Source organism: Myotis daubentonii, chromosome 17 (genome assembly GCF_963259705.1).
Source record: "Myotis daubentonii chromosome 17, mMyoDau2.1, whole genome shotgun sequence".
Lineage (NCBI taxonomy): Eukaryota > Metazoa > Chordata > Mammalia > Chiroptera > Vespertilionidae > Myotis > Myotis daubentonii.
In genome coordinates this window covers 5,773,604-5,782,005 of record NC_081856.1, presented here as the reverse complement: position 1 = coordinate 5,782,005, position 8,402 = coordinate 5,773,604, and positions in this window count along the sequence as shown.

Below are 8,402 nucleotides of genomic sequence, written 5' to 3'. Positions count from 1 at the left end.
TCGCCTGGCTGCTGTCTCACTTTCTTGTTATCAGTTGGCCTTAGGTCCTGATAATTCCATCCCTGGGTTGCTCTATAAGCTTTATGGAGAATCACAACAACATTTTGCACTATTTTGGCTAGAGCTGTAACTTAAGTGATCTGCTTTCCCTGTGGGTGTTTCTATTTCCACAGGGGAGAGGATTCAGTTAAATTAGTTGTCCCCGTCCCATACCCAGAACTCCTACTTGTCAGTTTTATTCCAAGCTACTGCAAAGTCCATTGACTAGCCTCGAATTCAAGTTCAATTTGGAACTTAGTGCCTCCAAAACAGCCCAATCACTAATTCCCTTAATTATGTACAGAGTATCAGCATTTTCTTCTCCTGAGATACATGCCATGGATCCTTGCAAACATTTCCACAAAGAATTAATTGTTCTTTCTGTCCTCAAAGATGAGATGATGGTTATTTATGGTCATGGGAACCCAGAGTTTCATAGAATTTGCTTTGGTCTAAGACCTATTATGATCTGGTTCCCACCTGCTACTCCAGCTAATTTCCACCAAATCTTCTCCTTGCCTCATTAAAACAAACAACTTGCTATTCCCCGAATAGTCCATGCTTTTGCGTGCTGCCATGTCTCCCCTGTGAAAGGCCATTGCCTTCCCCTATCACACAAATTCTTCTCATGTTTCCAGGTTTGGTTCAATCATTACCTTTTTTAGTATATATTTCATGTTTATTCCTAGGCTCAGAGAAAATTTTAACTATCATAAATAATGAAGATTAGAGGTTATAATAGCATATTACTAGGGATAGGAGTAGCTGCCATGCTATATAATTATATAATTGCTCCAATATATTTGGTAGAAGTTTGTTTCTCATTTACATAAACTCCCAGAGAGATCAGCAGGCCACTCACCTCCAACTAGTGATTTGAGATGTTAGGCTTATTTCATCTTCTAGGTTCACCATCCATAATGCCGTGCTCATTTGCATAAAGCTGGTGGAATAAGAAGGGAGGGTAAAGAAGGTGCAAACAATGTATAACAATCTTGATCTGGAAGTGATACATGCACATCACTTCTACTTTTCTCCATTAGTAAAAACAGGTCACATAGTCAAACCTATGTGTATTGATTGGAAGTGTGGTTTCTGAGCTACAGTTTCCTGGTGGCAATGCCTACTGTGGGAGGAAAGGCATACATTTGGGGATGACCGTTAACTATCTCTGCCACAATTAATATTCTTATGTTTGCAAATGACATAAACTCCAATGGAGGAAAGCTTAAACAACAAGGTGGTTCTAGTAAAGTAATTCAGGGGGGTAGTTCTAAGAATGATTAGAATATTAACCCCACCATGTACTATCTCTCTCTCTCATTTAATTTAATTAATTTATTTTTGTTAATCCAAATATTTTTGTTAATCATTTTTTTGGTAATTCTATTTTTTTTTCCATTGAGAGAGTGGACAGGAGAGGGAGAGACAGAGAGAAACATTGATGTGAGAGAGATACATGGATTGCTTGCCTCCTGCATGCACCCCGACCAGGGCCAGGGAACCTGCAAGCAAGGTACACACCCTTGACTGAAACCGAACCTGGGATTCAGTCCATGGGCCAATGCTCTATCCATTGAGCCAAACCGACTAAGGCTCTCTCTTATTTTAGAAAAGTTATCCAGTTCAATATCAATGTTCTCATGTATAAAATAAGGTAAGTTAAAATAATCAGGAAATAAAGAAACAGATGGAAAATACCCACTGCAGGATTGTTGTGAGAGTAACTTCTTGAGTAAATTGGCTTATCGAGGAGCGACTCCCCACAGTGCTGCCTCTCAGCTGCCTCTTCACACAAGCCGTCTGGCTGTGACGGACAGAGAGAAAGAACCTCAGGGGTTTGCACTGCAGTCATGCAAGTGTGTCCATGAGCTCTGCCTTTCAGCTGAGCAAGGACACGGGTCATGTTTCTTTAGTGGAGACTTTGTCTGGAGAATTCATACCTGAACATGTCACAAATGAGAATCTTGGAATATTTCCCCCTTAGAAACTCAGAAAACAATGTCAAACACTGCTTGGCTTCTGTGAATTATTTGCAGCCAGGGACTGGAATAAGTGGTTGCAGATGACTGTGTAATATTGAACCCACTGTTTTCCAGTAGTGAAGGTATACCAATGGGAGGTCAGCTGGTGGACCATAAACCAGACTCTGAGTTAAGCCACATCTGGAAGAGTCTCTGTTTCTTTATTTTCATTTCAAACTCTAGATTACTAAGGACAAGATCTCTATCTTGGTCTTATAACATGCATTTAACTTTCAACTCTCCTCTTCTGAAACACACGATTTCTTTACAAATAATAATACACCTAACATTTATTGAGCACATAGTATGTGGCAGGCCCTGGACTAGGTGTGCCATTCCCGTAGCTATGTGTGAGGCTACTACTACATACTGAACCAGTTATCTGTTGTAAAGCAGTCGTTGTATCTAATCCCGATTTGGTAGGTCAGCAATTTGGTCAGAGCCCAACTGGCCACTGCTTCTGCGTGGGGTCACTCAGGTGACTGCAGTTTGTGGGCAGGTATGCTGGCACCAGTTGGTCCAGGAAGGCTTGTCTCTGCTCCACATGGTCTCAGCTGGTGGACCGCAAGCCGGGCTCTGAGTTAAGCCACAGCAGGAAGAGTCTGCTCCTTTATCTTTGAAGCATTCTCCTCACTCTAGTAAAGGCCGTGAGGCTGTGTGGAGTGGCAGGGGAGCCCACTGGGTCCGTCTGGGAACCTGCAGGTGAAGACAGTGGGGAACAGATCGCATCCGCCTGCAGCTGGATGGCTTGGGGCAGGACGTGGACCTGTCTGCACCTCCGTTTGAACCTGCCTGAGTAAAACCCAAATGGCGACACCCAGCTTCCAGGGTTGATGTGAGAACTAAATATAAAGTGGAGAAGGTGCTCAGAGGCAGTGGCAGATGCTCAAACCCGGCCATTCATCATCCCTGAAGCTGGCATGCACCCAGAAGGTGTGAGCTGCAGCATGTGCTTAGGAAAATTCCTAAATCCTGGCGTTCCTCCAGGAGTTAAAGGAGAGGTTTAAGCTCATTTCGACTGCATGGCTTTATAATGCCTACTTGCCTAGGAAATCAGAGCTTCATTCTTTTGCATGAAACATATATTGTAGGGACTAGAAAGCAAAATACTACATTTCCCAGGCTCACCCCTAAATTAGGGTCTGGATGTGATTGAGGTTTTGCCTGTCTGATGCACAAATGCAAACTTGAATTAGTGGAGGGCACAGTAGGGACAGAAACACAGAGGCAGTGGTGTGTACCTGTTGGGAAACAGAAAAACAATATCTCTGCCAGCCCAGAAAAGCTCCCCACGGGGGCAGAAAAGAAAGAGGGGAGTTTATCAAGGAGAAAGCATACAGCAGAATGTGATGTGAGTTACATGCAGGCAGCCCGGTCAGAGATTGCAAAAGCCAGCAAGCAACCTCACCCTGGGCAGAGCTGAGCAGACACACCCATCCGTACGTGTTCCCAAGATAAACAGTAACTAGGCCTTGAGGCAGAGGCGCGAATGGCACCATTTATCACAGTTGATGCTCAATTCACCTGGTCATTGGGCAGCCACCTGTTTGCACATGGCCTTTATCCAAAGGAAAGCGCATTGATGATAGCGGATTGCCGGGAGTGACGCCTGGGACTGGCGCTGGTGCCAGCTGCAGGGAGGCGCCCACTCTCCCCCTCAGTCAGGTGGTGATTATTGAGAGAAATAAAGTGCTAGGTATTGTAAGGCAGTAACATTTGGACAGTTCACCTGACCTTGCAATTGTATAAAATGCTCACCAATGTTCTGTAAGTGCGCCTGTCTGTCTGTGTCCAAATTTCCTCTTCACGTAGCGGGTGCAGCGGGGGCCCAGGACGGTTTGTGGGCGGGAAGGCCCCCCACGCACCTGGGCGTCGGGAGCAGAACCTCCCGGCGGATGTGACCTTCGAGCCCGCAGTCCTCCGTGCACCGGAGCTGCTCTCTCGCGTGCTGTTTATGCATTTAGCTCCAGGTTCATCTCTTCCATTCCAATCTCGGCTTCCAGCGCCTGCTGAGCGCTTGCCATTGTTAATAACGTTTCGGTCCTGAAATAGATCACTGGTAGGGAGGTGGTATAAGTTTGGAGTTTAAAAATAAGAGCTAACATTCATTCAACAATTACTGTGTGCCAGAAACGTACGATTTTTACATCGATGACCTCATTTTATTTTTGAATTGTTCACACATGAAGAGGCAGAGACTGTGGAACAGTGAGGACAGAACTTGGTCTCGGCCGATGCTAACGTCCAGGACTCGCCACGTACAATTCTGCTGATTAAAGTGTCAGTGGCCCTGGCCCGTGGGGCTCAGCGGGTTGGGCGTCGTCCTGTGCCCCGAAAGGTTGTCAGCGATGGATATTGCTTTCACATGGATGTTTCTCTCTCTCCCTCTGCCTTCTCCTCTCTCTGAAAAAGCCAATAAAAGTAAATTAATTAATGAAAAGTTTTAGTAACTTAAGATTATGCCAAAATTTGCCCGTCAGCTCTTCACTTACAAATCAGTATCTTTTTTATTTATGACTAGCAATTTCCTGAAATGTTGCGGAGAACAGCAATACTACGATCAAGTGTCTGCATGTCTCCCCGGGGAAGCTGCCAATCTGAGGAAGAGTTGGAGGAGGAGGCAGAGGAAGGAAGGGAGGGGACAGTGGTCACCTGTGACGTTCCGCAGCTCATGCAGGACTGCTCTCCCGGCCCCTCTTCCCGGAGACTCGGGTGGGATGGGCGGAAAGGTCCTCTTCGAGAGAGGACGGGAGGGCCAGGCCCAACCGGAGCTGAGCAGGTGGCAGCTGGCTAGAGAGAGTCGGCAATAGGACTTGGGGGAGAGTCTGAATTGTGTTGGGGGGACACTCTTCAGGCATAATCCCTTTATTACCAAAGGGTTTTCTTCTTTGCACCAGGTTAGTGCTCCTCCAGGTCACCTCCTGTAAGACATTCTGCCCTGAGAGATGCGTCGGCATTGGGTTGTAATTCCATCAATACAACGAGGGGGAGACGTGACTGCCTCAAGCGAAACTTTCTCTTCTGTAGCTGGTGATGGACGAATAAAAGCTGCATCCTTTCTTCCTGAGTCTGGAGAGAGTGGGGAGAGGCCGGGCAGGGCACCCATAGTATTCTCTGGTCAGCTGCCGCTTCCGAGAACGCCCAGGCCTGGCCACAGCCGGAGGGCCCGGAGGCGCCAGCAGAAGTTCATCAGTAACAGTTTCCAAGTTGCACTTGGAAATTATTTCAAAAAACATCAGTTTCCAAGAGGTCAGCTGCTTTCTCAATATCTTTGCAACACTGCAGGCCCTTTCCCTCCTGTTCGAAGGGAAGGGAACTCTCTCTCCCTGATTGTGTGCAGAGACCACGCAGTTGTTGGCAGACTTGAGAGCCACACACAAATCCTTTATGATCTTTTCAACTTCCTTTCTCCTCCGGGAATGTGCTGAGGCGCCCGGCGCCCGCTGTCGGATGGTAAACCTGGCGTGATACGGACAGGCGATGGTGAGTGGAGGATTCTGGCCACTGGGAATGGGCCAGCCGACAGGACATGGGCTTGTCCCGTGGCTGCCGAAAGTTGCTCTGTGGGCCAATGAGCAAGGCTGAGAAATGGCCTGATCCCAACCTGAGCCGCACTGACTGCGCCCGCGCTGCCTGCCCAGCCAGGCCCCGGGGCAACCCGCCTCAGTGCTGACGCTGCACGAGGCCTCTGCTGGCTCTGGGCACAGACCTCCCACACTCACAGCAGCAGGAAACCCCATGCAGCAGGAGCTCAGCAAGGAACACAAGAGGCCATACATGTTTTAAATCCCATTTCTCTCTATCTGACCCTCTTTCATTCACCTTTATGGTATGCAGATGTGGCAGCATGCTATACTTCTGGTCCTGTAGGATATGCTAACATAGCCCCTCGCTTCCCTAGGATTCAGAGGCTCCAGCTTATACGGTATCATTCAACTCTCAGGATCTATGTCACATAACATATGGGCAGGGGGACCCCGTGGCTATGCTGAGGGGGGAGGCCCTGAGGCTGAGTGTTTAGACACTGGCACCCCGGGTTCTCCCTCTGCTCCTGGTGACTCTAAGCAAGTCTGAGTCAGGAAATTTCATCATAAAAACCAAAGACAGCCAGTGTGGCCCACGAGTGTCTCTTACCAATTGTCACCTTTAAGTCGGAAATGTCTCCAAACCCATGAGGCTAACAAAGCCGTGTTATGCATTTATGTTATCGTAGCTAAAAGCAAGCCGTTCGGGGTTATTAGATAGGAAGTGCTAATTAATGCAAGAATAGATTCAATATTCAGTAAGTGCTGTCGAAGTTTCCAATAGATTATTTTATTATTTTCATGTTATGACTTTATTCCAAAAAATGGAAAAAGACAAGACTCTAAAGCTTAGGTCACCATTACATCATGCCTCTGAACTTCAGCTATGGGAATGATTGCTGCAAGTGTTATGAGGTCAGCAATTAGCCTCAACGTACCTTCATTTCCTTTAGGCTCACAGTATTTAGACCATCATATGCTAGCCAGCTAGTTCAGGTCCATTCTGGAAGCCAGTTATATGGACATAATCTCAAAACATTAGTGAGAAAATGAGAGTGCTCCGAGCAGCCAAAGAGCAGTTCTTGTTTGGCTCATTCTCCCATGTCACAACTCCTGCTCAGGTTGAGGAAGCACAGTAGTCCACCGAGGATAATGGCAGAAAGCAGCAGGAATGTGCACAGAGGGGTGTGGGCACAGAGAAACACAGGGCAGTGACGTGTGAGCGTGAAGACGCTGCTCACTAGTGGGACGGCGCTCTCTCTCTTTTTCCTCGGCCCTAAGAAAGGGCTTTTCTCTGAACAGTGTAACACCTGGCAGCTCAAGACAAGCATTTCTAAGGCCTCGGCATTCTGAAAGACTGTGCTCTGGTCCCCTCATTCTCTAAGTAAAACTTCCCAAAGATTTGACAAGTTTCTAGCCTCACTCCATGGAGGTGTGCTAAAAACTGGGAAATCTCTTGTAATAAGTATGTAAGCACTTAAAAAGAAATCTCTTGTGGCCCCAGCCTTTGGTACACATTGCTTAACACGGACTTGCCGTGGGCGTGCCAGGGATGGGATGGGATGTTGTGTTGGGAAATCTGGCCAGATACAACACAGACCAATGAGCTTTCTCCAGGAGCCCCCAGTTTCCAGGCCAGAGAGCATCACTAAGCGCCTGCCTAAAAGGCTCACACGCCGCAAGGGAAGTAAATTTCAGGGGAATTTTCAAAGAACATTTCTTTAGAAACTTCCATAAGACCAGCTCTTCATTCATAGCGGCTTCGTGGGAAGATCGAACCGGAGCACGTATGTTTCAGAAATGCGGCTACGTTAGAGCGTCAGTTGACTGGGCATCTGGCAGCTATATTTCCTTCGTGCAGCCAACCATGACAGTTTGCCCTTTGCAAGTAATTATAAATGATAAAGTGTCAGTAAAAGGAGGGGAGCAATTATGAAACATGAGCCAGGTTTTATGAAGTTGTCAAAATAAGTAAGGGAATTTTTTTCTAATGAATGAGACAAGTTTAATCTTATCTGTGTGTCAGTTAAAAAGTCAGCGGTAAAATATGTAAATCCTAACGAGACTTAGATAAGTGGGAAACCACAAGCCTTCGGACACGTACAACTGTGTGCAACTAAACCCAGTGTTTCTCTTCTCCTCTTGAGGTCATCCGGTTTTCTGAAGGTGGGTGTGGTAGACCAGATATCCAGGGAAGCAGGGAAGTCTTCCCAGAGGGACTTTTGTGGGCACGGGACTTGCATGCTACCATCATTATTAAGCAGCTGCTATTTACCCCAGCACCGTTCCTGGCACCTTGCATATCTGACCTCACCACTCCTCCAGCAGCTCTTGAAGTTGGTGTCATTACCTCTGTGCTTCAGAGGCTCGCCATCGGGGAAGTCAGTGAATTTCCAAGGTCTCCCAGATGGTACATGACTTCAGAGAGCCTCGGCCATGCTGATCCCAGATCCCAGAGCCCATGCCCATGGACGAAAGAATATATTTGATTATGTGCAATCAAAAAATCAAATATTTTTATTAAAACTGCTAAAAAAGAACACCCTGCAACTTGTGAATTATGGTCATTCTGCAAATTGATAATTTCAAGAATTAATTCTGAGTGAATTGGTTTGCCTTCCCTATCCAGAAGTCTGTAGTTAAAAACAAATACACCAAGAATAACGATGGTATTTATTGTAGATACTAGTAGACCAGCGGTTCTCAACCTGTGGGTTGCGACCCCTTTGGTGGGGTCAAATGACCCTTTTCACAGGGGTCACCTAAGACCATCAGAAAAAAAAAAAAAACTTCGTGAGCAGTACAACAACAACAA